At 43.5% G+C, this 14360-nt stretch overlaps 1 long non-coding RNA gene across 2 annotated transcripts in view; it reads right to left on the bottom strand.

Moving 5' to 3' along the window:
• LOC119846431 overlaps positions 1-14360 on the bottom strand; it is a 36255-nt gene that overhangs the window by 11801 nt on the left and 10094 nt on the right. The window contains exon 3 of one of the 2 annotated variants that reach the window (XR_006276517.1): positions 12180-12356. The exons of the other annotated variant lie outside the window; for it this stretch is intronic. This is a non-coding gene — a long non-coding RNA (uncharacterized LOC119846431). The remainder of the gene's footprint in view (positions 1-12179; positions 12357-14360) is intronic. 2 annotated transcript variants of the gene reach the window in all.

Here is a 14360-nt window from a genome sequence, read left to right as displayed (position 1 = left end):
AGGATCAAGGGCAGATGAGTTGACCATGATGGCTGAGCCTGAGGCTCCACTGAATTGAAGTATTTCACACCTGACGATAAGCTATCCATGTAATCAGAGCCCAACTGCTCACCTAGGGCTGCAGTGTAGAAGTTGCCCACACAAGAATCAGCATAAAAATCCTTCAGAGTATCTGCAGTCTTTTTAAAAGGATTAAGCTTGCAGCCTCACCTCAGCACTTGTTAACTTGTGGTTTTTAATCAATTTTTGTTTGTGAATTTAAAAAAAATAAAATAAAAAAAAATCCTCCCACCCCTGCTCTTGTTTTTTCCAGTCATCTTCCAAACACAGCAGCTGTGAAATATTGTCTCATTTGAGGCCTGTCATAGCTGACAAAAAACATCAAGCCAACATTCACTGGGAGTAAAACATTTTCCAAACACAATGCAGAGATCACCTTACACACTGAGGGAAGGCTATGTTTAATATCTTGGCTTTTCCCCTCATATCTATCCCCCATAGAGCCTGGCCTGGGAAAAGAGAGAGAAAAAGAGAGAAGCCACTTCATAGCTGCAGATCTCAAAGGCCATGTTCCACTGTCTATGATATTGCTGAAGAAGTAGCCTAGATTCCTCCTGCTAGACTCCTATCACGGAGCAAAGATCTCTATTTATTCTGTCCATATTTTCTCTAAACCACTTTGCTCCAAGTACAACCTAGCATCACAACAGTTGCTGAGCTCTTGTAGCTGTAGAGCACAGAGCCTAGCACAGAGCCATAGACAATATGGATCCATGAAGAAACTCATTGATCCACAGGATTTTGTGATGATGCCAAATGCATCCAACATCAGAGCATGCAACAGGGGCATGATGGCTGAGAAAGGATCCAAGGCAGTATGACTGTGCTCAGGGAACTCTGTGACCGAATCTCTTCTACTAGGGAGTAAACTGGCACTGAAAGGTTTAAACTAACCTCCCAAAACACAGTAAACCATTCCATGTAGGAGTAAGATCTCTGCATGAGCTGTATGTGTGTCTATGGGAAAGCAGCAGAAGTGCCTACTGATGTGTGAGGATGAGGGGTGTCCACCTAGGGTCTCTGGCTGTTGCAAGAAGGTTCCTGTTTTGATGTACAAGTCCAGCTGTGCTGCAGCCAAGGTCACAATGGATGCTATGATTGCCAGCGAAGATTTACAGATGCACTACCATTACTAGAACCCAGGATTTCACATGCAAGGAACACAGCTTGTTAATCACTTGAGCCAATGGAGAAGGTCTATTAGTTGTAATCAAATCAGGAAATCCACTAGAAAGCAACCCACATACGAGCGAGTTTGACATTCCATCTAGTAGACGTCATGGTGTAATCAGCATTTTACACTGTGTCCTGCATGGTGCATTGCCTGCTGAGCATTACCAGGGAAGGAAGCATGCCCAGAGAACACATCTGTAGGTGATAAACAAGGCAGAAGATATATCCACACACACACACACACACACACACACACACTGCATGTGGGGGAAAATTCTTGGCACTGCTTACTATTAAGGGCTGTCAATGTTGTTGTTATTCATCTTTATTTTCTAAGGTGCTTTGAAGACGCTAATGTTCACAGGAAAAGGCACATAAGCATTCAGAGATCCAGGGCCTCCATCACCAAATAAAGGAATGCTGTATGAAGTTAGCATCAAAAGGGTTTAAAAGGAACAAGACAGATGTGGTCTGCGGAAATCAGAATTTTTATTTCTTCCGAGGAGGTTGTGTATATGTAACAAATATATCCCAACACATTCACACACCCCATTAGACTTCTTGGATGAAAAATGCTATTTGAGATGTAAGTTATTATTTTAGTATATAAATAACCTATCAAGCTCTGCTACTGCTCACCAGTGTGACGCTAGACAAGTCATTTCCATCTCTGTGTCTCAATTTCCCCATCTGAAAAGTGGGAAGAATTATACCTGCCTTCTTTTATAAAACATTTTATATAGCATTTTCTTCTGTAGTGCTCAAAGAGCTCATTATTAATAATAATAGACTTCACAATGGAACAGCAAAATCAGTTGCCTAGTAGAGATGGGTGTTTAAATGTTGAAGAGCATTTAACTGGAAAACAAAGGGATATTTTAATGTGGTTGTTGAAGACAGAGATGCCTGTGGTAGGTTTCACTGTCCAGGGACATCTACATTGAACACATCACCGGCCACCAACAGTACCAGAAGGCGTGAGCTGGAACGACATCGTGTATCAATTACGAGAAAGGGACCGAGAGACTTTTTCCATTAGACAATATGAACTGGAACCATAAACTCACTGAACATTAAATCTCACCAAATGAGGGTAAATCCATCCTCATCATTGTATCCACTCATTATACTCCACACCTGAACATGGGCATTATATGAACAACATACCCCCATATCTCAGCGTCTGTACTTTGACCCGTTAATCTTTTACCCCCAATTGGGGATATTGCAGATTATGTATTCCTTATGCCATCTGATCCTAAACAGAACTTCAGAGTAGCAGCTGGTGTTAGTCTGTATTCGCAAAAAGAAAAGGAGTACTTGTGGCACCTTAGAGACTAAGACATTTATTTGAGCATAAGCTTTCGTGAGCTACAGCTTGATCCGATGATGAAGTAAGCTGTAGCTCACGAAATCTTATGCTCAAATTTGTTAGTCTCTAAGGTTCCACAAGTACTCCTTTTCTTTTAAACAGAACTTTGCACCCCTTGATAATCTGTACCTTATTCCCTGATAACCAGAAACTTCTACGCTTAAACTCTGTACCATTTTTTTTATTCTATCATCTTAATAAAATAATTACAATTGCAATCAGTGGGCTATATTACAATCTTGCCTCCCCAAACTCAGCAAAGATGAGCCAGAAAACCATTACCATGGGTCTGGAATTGTTGAACCATGCATGTGCAGGGTTTGTTTGGAAAAGAAGCGTCAGACAACAGCAAAGCAAAAAATCTCTGCTGTGAGAAACACAACACTTAGCCAGCAGAGCAAAAGATACCAATCTGTACAGCTGGCAATGAGGCTAGCTAGCTCTCTCAAGCACACTCACTGCAGGTAACTTAGGGGAATTGGCAAGTGGCAGAGAAATTCTCTCCTAGGGAGTGACAGAAGAGAACATTAGCACAGAAGATGTTGGGAGAATCCCATTATCAGAATATTCCGAACGTCAGCAGAACCGTTTCTTAAATAGCTGAGGTGCAGCAACTTCAGATGGGGAGAGACTGGACAAACAAGCAAAGCCAAGGCACAGCTGGAACATCTGAGTGATGATCATGTATCAGAGTTTCTGCATTTCAGCACTAATGGCATGGTCTGTGTTTGATGGGATGGCAAGACTTCTTCCTGGGTCATGTGAATATCTAATGACCAGAGCATAGGACTGGGAAATAGGATTCCATTCCTGGCTCTGCCACTGACCTCGGATGAGTTGCTTACTATATACTGACAGGTTTCAGAGTAGAAGCCGTGTTAGTCTGTATTCGCAAAAAGAAAAGGAGTACTTGTGGCACCTTAGAGACTAACAAATTTATCTGAGCATAAGCTTTCGTGAGCTACAGCTCACTTCATCGGATGCTGTAGCTCACAAAAGCTTATGCTCAGATAAATTTGTTAGTCTCTAAGGTGCCACAAGTACTCCTTTTCTTTTTACTATATACTGTGTGCCTAAAGTGACTTCCTTTCCCTTGATCTTTCCAGCAAGACTACACCAGCAGGGCCTTGCCTATTGACTCCCCAGAATGCTCCAGGATTGTCTTTAAGGCTTCAACGCAATTATCCTCCTTCTTGAGAGAGGTTCCATGTGCTGATCCAGGAACACTAGAGACTATGCTGAGGGAGCTTCCAAATCACCACCTGCTCTCACAGTATCTCCTTGCTCCTTCCCAGTTGTTTGTCTTACCTGCATCAGATCGTCTGTGAGGGGAAAGTGCTCTCACCCAGTTGCTAGATAGGGGTATATTACCTATAATTAACTGGCATAGCGGCTTTGTCTAAAAAGCGAACATGCACAAAACACCGAATCAAACAACTGTATCTTTCTCAGGAACAGCCTGAAAACGGGAGAGAAATTGTTAGTAGGTTTCAAAATACAATAAGCAGTTGAAAGGTTTTAAATTACACTAAACCAATCCTTATGCTACTTCCTACACCTGAATAAAAAAAAAATACAGAACTATATATATATATATACATACATACATACACACACACACCAAAAAAACCCACTTAAAATATTAACAGTCTCTTCTGTGGGGCGGTGACACCTCTCCCCCCCCCCCGCTTTTTTGGTGCAAGCCCAAAATCTACCCCGACAACAGAGACGGGTTTGCGAGGCCCTGAGCAGTGGGCTTTAGAGAATGAAGACGACCCGTCTCCCAAGTGGGTGAATACATTGGCTAAGGAGTCACCGGAGGTGGGGGGGGGGGGTCAGTCCTCTCCCCCCCCCCCCCCCCGTAGTCAAGGGTCAACTGCGAAGGAGAGAAAAGGAAAAGAAAAAAGAAATCTTCCCATGGGCCCCCAGACTCCTTGGTCTACCGCGAGGTGGGGCCGCCTTTGCCCGAGGCCGTGGGCCGCTCATGCAGGTCGTCGCCTCGGGACTGGGCCGGAGCAGCTGCTGTAGAACCAGCGGCGGTCTCCGACCCGCCAGGCCGCCCCGCACAGGAGCCCCCGTCTCTAGTGTCGTTGTTCCCGCTCCTCCGGGGGGGGCCCTGCCTAGCTGGGTCCGTCACCTGCTCAGGCTGGGTTCCCGCTCTCCGACACGCGTCCCTGTGTCTTTACTCGGCACCCGTCATGTGGCGCTGCTCCTCCCCTAGGCCGTGGCTCCCTCGGCCCGCGCGCTCCCTTTCCCTCAGCACACACGCAGGCCGGGACCTGAGCTGGGGCTCCCCCATTGGCCTGGCTGCCTGGTCAATCAGACTGACTCGGGGTGCTGACTACTTCCCATTGGCCCTGGTCTGGAGCTCTCTGATTGGTCAGAGGCCCTGTCATTCCCAGGATCCTCCTGACTTCTCTTCAGCCATTCTGGGGAAATGGCCACCAACTCCCTCCCCCCCCCCCCAGGTTTACTAAGGGGCCAACAGTCCCCTTATGGTAACTTTCTCACAAAATGGAAAGAAGGGAGCCTCTCCTTGAGAGATGCATGCACCACTGCTTGCCTACTTATTTTCAGTGCCCGTGCCTTGATTTGCCCACTCCCCAAAATCCCCCCCCCCCCCCAGTTTCCAGACAAAACACAACAGCTCTGGAATTAGTAGGGGCCATTTCCAGCAGAGTATGAATCCTCAGCTCTTTTCACCCAACAGCCTCCTAGAGGGGAGTGGTTCATTTCATCATGGCCCAGTGATGCTGGCACGTTATCTTCTCTTGCGGTGCTGGACCTTCGATCTAACAGGGCACTCTCTCCCTTTCTTTAACAGCCATCTGCAAACTCTTGTGCTATGTTGCCATGATTGCTTCTGTACTCTTTTCATTCTAGCAAGACACATTTCAATATTCTGACAGATTTTCCAGGGCTTTTCCATCTGTTTCTTCTTGTGTGTGGATGAATCTACTCTCTTCCTCCCCGCTGGATGCAGAGTTCCTGCCAACCATCCCCCACTACAGACTTAAGGCCACTTAAGAATCTTGCGGTTGATAATTAAGGTTATTATACAGAACAAAGGCTCTGATGTTGCTGTGGCTTTTCTTGGAATCTGCTAAGATTTGATAGTTATTTTGTAAACGAGTATTCAGCAGACAGCAGATCTTTCAAGACCTCAGGCCAGTGTTCTGAGGACAAGAGTCCACCAAGGAAAATACCACTGTGAGCAGCTCTATACTGACTCCCTTGTTAGCTGTCTGAGAGATGCTAAGGTCTGAATGGGTCAGTGTGACTGAAGTACCCCTAGAAAGAGACTGTTTAGGGAACAGCTCAGATTCATTGGTAGATGGGCAGCAAGGAAAGCTTTCACTGCTATTTCATGTATGTAACCTGTATCTACAGAACTTGAGCTTCTAAGGCTTTCAATCCAGTATCTTTCACAAACACCAAACTCACATTAATTCAGACTGAGAAAATATCTCCATTTTCTACAGAGCCCATCATCATGGTATCCAAGCACTACACAAGTAAGAAGATCTGCAGATTTCACATGCCAGAGAAGCACGCGTGGAGACCTCCTATAGCAGCTGTTCTGCTAGAGTCGGGACCCCCCCAGGGGGTCGTGAGGTTATTACATGGTTGGGGGGGTCGCAAGCTGTCAGCCTCCACCCCAAAAACCGCTTTGCAGCCAGCATTTATAATGGCAATAAATATATAAAAAAGTGTTTTTAAATTTATAAGGGGGGGGTCGCACTCAGAGACTTGGTATGTGAAAGGGGTCACTAGTACAAAAGTTTGAGAACCACCGTGCTAGAGGATATCTACTAGTGTTGCTACCAGCTAAGCAGCAGAGGTCCGTGCTACATTGCTGAAGATCATGGATTCAAAGCCTGCTGACAACCCATATGGAATCTTGTTACACAGTCAGGTCAATTAGATCTGTGCCATATTGAACTTTCAAGGTACATTAAACATCTGAGAAATTCCCAAAAGCGAGGAAATTCAGAGCCCAGGCTACCATCCCATTAGCTAAATTAGTTAGAACACATACTTACGTAAGCACTTAAACAGATCAAAATTAGATTAGGAGAAATAGTGATTTTGATTGGGAGCATTGCTAGCTCTGTCCAGCACAAGATCAAATTAAACTGACAGTTGCAAGGGCAGGCTGTAGAATCTCATTCCAGATATCCCAAGATGATGCAGGTTACTTCCTGGTTTAGTGCATCCGATGAAGTGAGCTGTAGCTCACAAAAGCTTATGCTCTAACAAATTTGTTAGTCTCTAAGGTGCCTCAAGTACTTCTTTTCTTTTTGCGAATACAGACTAACACGGCTGCTACTGTGAAAGAAATCTCATGGAATCTCACAGGAAAGCCACTCAAGTTTATTAACCAATCTTCAAATCAAAGATATGGATGTGTCAGATGACCATCCTGTCCGGTGCTTATCCTGCCACCATCCACCCTTGAGTTCATGTATAGAATCCAGAAAGCATTCCCCCACCGAATGAAAAATAGCTCTTCCACTAAGTCTTGTTAAGTGAACTACTGTGCTATAGCAAAGGGGAGTGAAATCTCCATTGCAGTGTATCAGCTCATCTCCAAAGATTGAAGCACAGGCACTTGCCTTCCTACTGATAGCATTTCATTTTACAAGGCATAAAACACGGAGACAATTTGCCATCTCAAGGCATTTTGTCCCCCATTATGTCGGGTATGGGGTCAGACACAATTCAAAGTGCACATGGGAAACAAAAACAAAACCAATCTAGGTGCTGTGATGCTGTATGACTGAATATGACCATTTATATAATTGATATTACAGCTGTTATACAATTGCAACAAAGCTAATACAAAGTGTATCATGTCAGGTGTCCATGGAAAATTTACAATCATATATGATTATCCCGGTTAAATTCAGGCACAGTAGAACCTCAGAGTTATGAACACAAGAGTTATATACTGACCGGTCAACCACACACCATTTGGAACTGTAAGTACACAATCAGGCAGCAGGAGACACATACACACCAAAAAGCAAATACAGTACAGTACTATATTAAACAAACTACTAAAAAAAATAAAGGAAAAGCAGCATTTTTCATTTGCATAGTAGTTTCAAAGCTGTATTAAGTCAATGTTCAGTTGTAAACTTTTGAAACCAACAACCATAATATTTTGTTTAGAGTTACAAACAACCTCCATTCCTGAGGTGTTCATAACTCTGAGGTTCGACTGTATCATCTTTGCATCTAGTTGTGAATATTGGCTTTGTATTTGTATCTAAAATGTGTTTGTGCCTGAGTGACATCTCATGCATAGATTTACATCAAGGCTAGATGGCTATGTGTTGATGGCCCATAAGGACATGTCACTCTGACAATGGGCCATTGAAGTATGTCTTTGGAGACTGCTTTCAGAGAAGCAGCCGCGTTAGTCTGTATTCGCAAAAAAGAAAAAGGAGTACTTGTGGCACCTTAGAGACTAACAAATTTATTTGAGCATAAGCTTTCGTGAGCCACAGCTTACTTCATCGGATGCATTCAGTGGAAAATACAGTGGGAAGATTTATATACACAGAGAACATGAAACAATGGCTGTTACCATACACACTGTAAGGAGAGGTTTCAGAGTAGCAGCCGTGTTAGTCTGTATTCGCAAAAAGAAAAGGAGTACTTGTGGCACCTTAGAGACTAACAAATTTATTAGAGCATAAGCTTTCTGGCTTGAATAGAGATTGGGAGTGGATGGGTCATTACACAAAGTAAAACTATTTCCCCATGTTATTTCCCCACCCCCCACTGTTCCTCAGACGTTCTTGTCAACTGCTGGAAATGGCCCACCTTGATTATCACTACTAAAGATTTTCTTCCTCCCCCCCTTCCTGCTGGTAATAGCTCACCTTAAGTGATCACTCTCCTCACAGTTTTCAGAGTAGCAGCCGTGTTAGTCTGTATTCGCAAAAAGAAAAGCAGTACTTGTGGCACCTTAGAGACTAACAAATTTATTAGAGCATAAGCTTTCGTGAGCTACAGCTCACTTCATCGGATGCATTTGGTGGAAAAAACAGAAGAGATCTCTCCTCTGTTTTTTCCACCAAATGCATCCGATGAAGTGAGCTGTAGCTCACGAAAGCTTATGCTCTAATAAATTTGTTAGTCTCTAAGGTGCCACAAGTACTCCTTTTCTTTCTCCTCACAGTGTGTATGGTAACACCCATTGTTTCATGTTCTCTGTGTATATAAATCTTCCCACTGTATTTTCCACTGAATGCATCCGATGAAGTGAGCTGTGGCTCACGAAAGCTTATGCTCAAATAAATTTGTTAGTCTCTAAGGTGCCACAAGTACTCCTTTTCTTTTTATCTTGAATTTGGCATTCTCAGCTGTGACCCAGTGAGGCATGGTGACAGGTGCATTGTTGTCTGATTGGATGGGGTCCTGTTTTTAAGGAAGCTCAATTTTGAAGCCTCAGCTACCGTGTTGGCCCTTTCAGGTTGCAGGTACTTTGATGCGTTGAAAAATATACAGGTAGGCAGAGGGGAAATATAGGTCCTGTAAAGAAACTTAGCTGTGCAGTCGAGGTTCCTCAGATCATCACCTGAGTATATAGCAAGATCCACATAGGTATGAAAGCCATCTTCCTCAAAAAGCTGACAGGGAAGAAAGATCTCCCGAGAGACAACTGTATGCTCACGCACACACAACAATTTTTACCATCTCCAACTCAAACAGATAAAAGTGTGCAAATTCTACTGGATCAAAGGTGAACAGCCTCCAGAAGGGGAGAGCATAGCTCTGACAGCCTATCAAGGACTTCCCAACCTCTGATGAGCCTCAGTGGACATTCCAGGGCTGTCAGGATGGCTCTTTGTGTGGCTTGCCAAGAAGCCAGATGCTTTAACTGAAAGAATATTTCCTAATGCTTGGCAGTCATTAACTCCACTTGCCAATTCCACTACTGGGAGAGGCAGACAAGGGGGAAGGAAGGAGAGAAGGTATCCAATGTGATTATTATTTCACAGCTCTAAAAGATAAGCATTCTTAAAAACAACAGCAGCAACATGAATGATTAGCAAGGTGATGACTAGAATAATGGAACAATCCTACTGTAACTTATTAAGCTCTAGGAGTGTGATGTGGTGGGGAGCAGCATACTCCCATATCAATGCAAAGACTGAGTTCAGAGGCGATGCTAACTAGCAGTCAGAGAAAGTGAGAGTCAGGACTCCTGATTTTGCTTCTAGACTCTGCCACTTACTCAATGACCAACCTTGGGCAAGTCTGTTAACCTCTTTGTTCCTTTCCCCATTTTACAAATGGGGATATTATTAGGGTGTTGTGAGGCTTAATTGTGTAAACACTCAGATCTTCAATTGAGAAGGTATGGATATGTAAGTGCTAACCATTAATTTACACAACTCCCCAATTCTCCCTCCCCCAGCCAAATTAACATTTTGGTTCTCACTTTGGGCCCTTTTTAAGTATCTTCCTTTTACATTGCAGTATATTTCATTAACTCTCACTTTAAAAATTATCAAGCTGATCTCTAAGGGATAGAAATATATTGCCCTGTGGCCTCATATACACACCCCTGAGATGAATGGGGAAGCTGCTCCTAATGGCTGGGCTTAGAGAGAAATTGCAGAGATTGACCTTTTGTTACACAGGAAAGTGGGACAAAAAGCTCTTATTTACTTAACCTGAAGAGAAAAGGAGTACTTGTGGCACCTTAGAGACTAACACATTTATTTGAGCATAAGCTTTCATGAGCTTCCACTGAATGCATCCGATGAAGTGAGCTGTAGCTCACGAAAGCTTATGCACAAATAAATGTGTTAGTCTCTAAGGTGCCACAAGTACTCCTTTTCTTTTTGCGAATACAGACTAAAACGGCTTCTACTCTGAAACCTGTCATTAAGAATAAGAGGTTGTTTTCCCAAGTTCCCTTCACTTGAACAGTGTAGTGGGGAGTTGGAGGGGAAGGAGAGGGAATAGATTTTGTACAGGATTTCTATAGATTTCAAATTTATAGTCACAGAGGAAGAGATGACAATACAGGTGGGGAAATAGCTTTGGATTTAATTCTCCAAACTGTGCATAATTTTTTTATGTGCATGTGTTTAGCACCCCTAACATCCTGTTCCCCTCCCCCATAACCAGCTCTGCAATTCATATTACAAAAAGCAGGAAGAGAAGAACCCAAAAGGAGGTGTTTTTTTTTTTAATTTGACATCAGATAAAGGTGCTGGAGGAGGAAGTCCTTTATTTGTCCCTATCACAAGTTTTCCCCCTACCAATCTGTGCCAATATGTTTCAACCCCAAATAATCTGCAGGGATTATCTGAAGAGCAGAGGTAGGGTCCTACTCCTAACTATTCAGCCCTTTATCTCTCTGCTGAGCTTGTCAACTAGTGCTATGTGCTTTGGCAGATGTCTTTCACTCAAGACCGGACTGAAACCCCATGAACATTCCATGTACAAGTAACTGAACAACCAGCCGATTCTACCCACCAATGCAGCCATTAAGCCTTCATTTCTAGGTGTTACAAGTTTCCAGCTCCCATTTCCAGCATCCTGTACCCCAGTTTTTAATCCTACTCCCAGGAAGGTTTTCCTCTGCCAACAGTTAGTTAACTCATTGTCAACTTTTGCAATTATCGTTATTTCTGATCTTACACGAGTGGGATTTGGGGCGGACGACGACAGAAACGTCAGCTCAAGGGTTTGATCTCTCCATCCCTTGCAACAATTATATTGCTAGCATTATCTTTGCCAGGTCCCATTTCCAAGTTTTACTAATAATGGTGCTATCTAGAAGGTCACATCATGAAATGAAAGATTTTGCATCTTCTGTGGTCTTCCTGCTTCAGGACTGTGAACCCAACAGCGTAACATCCCCTTTTCAATGCTATTCCCTCCTCTCCCTCTGCTGCCGATTTGCTTGGCAGGTGTGAAATATTAATTGCTTCAGTGGGGAACCGGACTCACTGTCTGTCGCATTTGACTGAAATATCATTCTCTGCTGCAAACATAATTACTGGAGGTCTGGATTTTAAAAATAGCCTCTCGCCTGTCTGTTAATTAGGAGCCACGCTTTGCTACATGCAGAGATATTTTGGTTAATTATGAAAGAAAAGGACAAATTTGTTACATCTTTTGTTTTCGTTCCACTGTGTCTTCTGGTGAGAACGGTGCCAAGATATGATGGACTGCTCAGCCGACAGCACCAGATGCTCACTCAAACAGGGAGAGGGTCATTGTGGTTTAAGATTTCAAATCTTAAGGGTTTTGGTGTGTTTCTTACATTCTCCTTAATGCAAAAGACAAAACAAAAAGGATCTTTACGTGGTTTCAGACTCTGCCTAAATAAGTTTTTAAAACCACTCCAAGGTCTGAACAATGCAATACTTACATAGAACCTACTGCCACGAAGGGCAGGGTCTACACTATGGGGCTAAGTTGACCTAAGTTACGCAACTCCAGCTACGCGAATAACGTAGCTGGAGTCAACGTACCTTAGGTCGACTTATTGCGGTGTCTATATTGCGCTGGGTCGACAGGAGAAACTTTCCCGTCAACTTACCTTATGCTTCTCGTTCCGGCGGAGTACTGCAGTTGACCACGTTGATTCCCCGATAAGTGGAGACAAGCCCCACAGGTGGAATAAGGGAATATAGGGGCTCTAAACACTTCATGACACAGGTTCCCCTCTGGTTCCACTGTCATGGCCTCCAGATGGAGGGATGATGCCCCCCCACTCCTGAAAAGGCAGGGGCAGCAGTATGGGTTCCTCTTCCCCCCATCAAGAATAGTTATTGTTTTAGGCTCTCTACAGACTCAAGCAGATATCTGCATTGGTTACACTTGCTTGGTCACATTTTCAAGGTTTATTTTTTTTTTAAACCATGATTTTGTACATCGGAATCTAAGCTTTCATTTAATTACACAATTCCAGAAATCTTGGGCTAAGATACTGTCCTACAGTATCTATGCCTCTAATCTGGCCCTGAACACTATCGTTCTACAAGCTATAGACAAACAGCACAACTAAAATGCAGCCACCTGTGGGAAGAAGGGTGTCACCCAAGAAGCGTACAGCATATTTCACAACAATGAGGGAGGGAGATTCCAACCAGAGCCAGGGGCACATCTCAACTCTTATGAAAAGTGATTGGGTTAAAGATAAGTTTCAGAGTAGCAGCCGTGTTAGTCTGTATTCGCAAAAAGAAAAGGAGTACTTGTGGCACCTTAGAGACTAACAAATTTATTAGAGCATAAGCTTTCGTGATGAAGTGAGCTGTAGCTCACAAAAGCTTATGCTCTAATAAATTTGTTAGTCTCTAAGGTGCCACAAGTACTCCTTTTCTTTTTGGGTTAAAGATGTGCTTTAACAAAACCCCTTTAATTTTACCTTACAAGTACCGTAATATAGGGGGCCAGGGACATCAAACCGTAGTTCCAGCTCCAGCCTTGTTAGTTTGTTTACCGGTGACCACACATTTTTGGAGAACTTCCAATACAGAGACAACTCCCTTCTCACACACTGAAGGTACAATATGTCTGTATTGGAGCTGGAGTATAATTTCCAGCTCGGATAGTCATACTCATGCTCACTGTGATCAAGTTAGAGCACAAAGAATAGCATTGTAGCCACAGCTGCATGGGCAGCAGTCCAGGCTAGCTGGCCCAATTATGTACCTGGAGTTTCAGACAGGATTGTACTCAAGATGGCTAGACCATCCCACTGCCCATGCAGTGGCAGCTACAGTGCTATTTTTAGTACGCTGGCCCAATCAGAGCTAGCACAACAGGTAAGTCTACCTGTTATTTCCGAGCTGGAAATTACACCTCCAGCTCCAGTGAAGTCACACCTGAAGATGGTGCATCCAAAGAACTGCCTCTGCTTAGGCTGTACCTGTTAGTTCTCAAAGGATAACCTATCAGTGCTGCACTTCCCACCACTCTGGGACCTCAGAGACAGCAGCACTGAATACCACTGATGGAACAGTAGCAATGAGACTTTGCTCCATATTACACCAAGACCCTGCAGTAGGGACTTGTTCTGGAGTCAAAGCTGGATATGCAGGGAATTCCATTTTTAAAAGGGAGCCATTCTAACTCGGTGCTAGTTCAAACAGGGCAGTGATGACAGATTAGGAAATATCAGATGAAGGTGCTAACAAAACCTCCCATTGGTCCTATGTGCTAATAAATGAAGAAGAAAGACCTCAAGATCAATAAGGGGTGCTGCAGTTACAGACACTGTTTAAAAGAAAAGGAGGACTTGTGGCACCTTAGAGATTAACAAATTTATTTGAGCATAAGCTTTCATGAGCTACAGCTCACTTCTGAAGTGAGCTTTTGGCGATCTTCTTTTAAACAGGTTTCAGAGTAGCAGCCCTGTTAGTCTGTATTTGCAAAAAGAAAAGGAGTACTTGTGGCACCTTAGAGACTAACACATTTATTTGAGCGTGAGCTACACGAAAGCTTCTGCTCAAATAAATGTCTTAGTCTCTAAGGTGCCACAAGTACTCCTTTTCTTTTTGCGAATACAGACTAACACGGCTGCTTCTTTGAAACTTGACTTTTCAATATATTGCTCCCAATTTTCATTTCCTGCATTCAATCCTCAATTTCCGCCGGAGTTGCCATTCTTAGGTTTTCCTCATGGCCAATATTGTGGGGGGAGTGCTTAGTGCCATAAAAGTAAATCTACTCACAGGATTGTAAATGGGGAACTGGCTGCTTTATTTAACCGCATTGC

Source organism: Dermochelys coriacea, chromosome 21, assembly GCF_009764565.3.
Source record: "Dermochelys coriacea isolate rDerCor1 chromosome 21, rDerCor1.pri.v4, whole genome shotgun sequence".
NCBI classification, from domain to species: Eukaryota; Metazoa; Chordata; order Testudines; family Dermochelyidae; genus Dermochelys; species Dermochelys coriacea.
The sequence above is the reverse complement of the archived record's forward strand: the minus strand, read 5'-3'. Positions and strand labels throughout refer to the sequence as shown.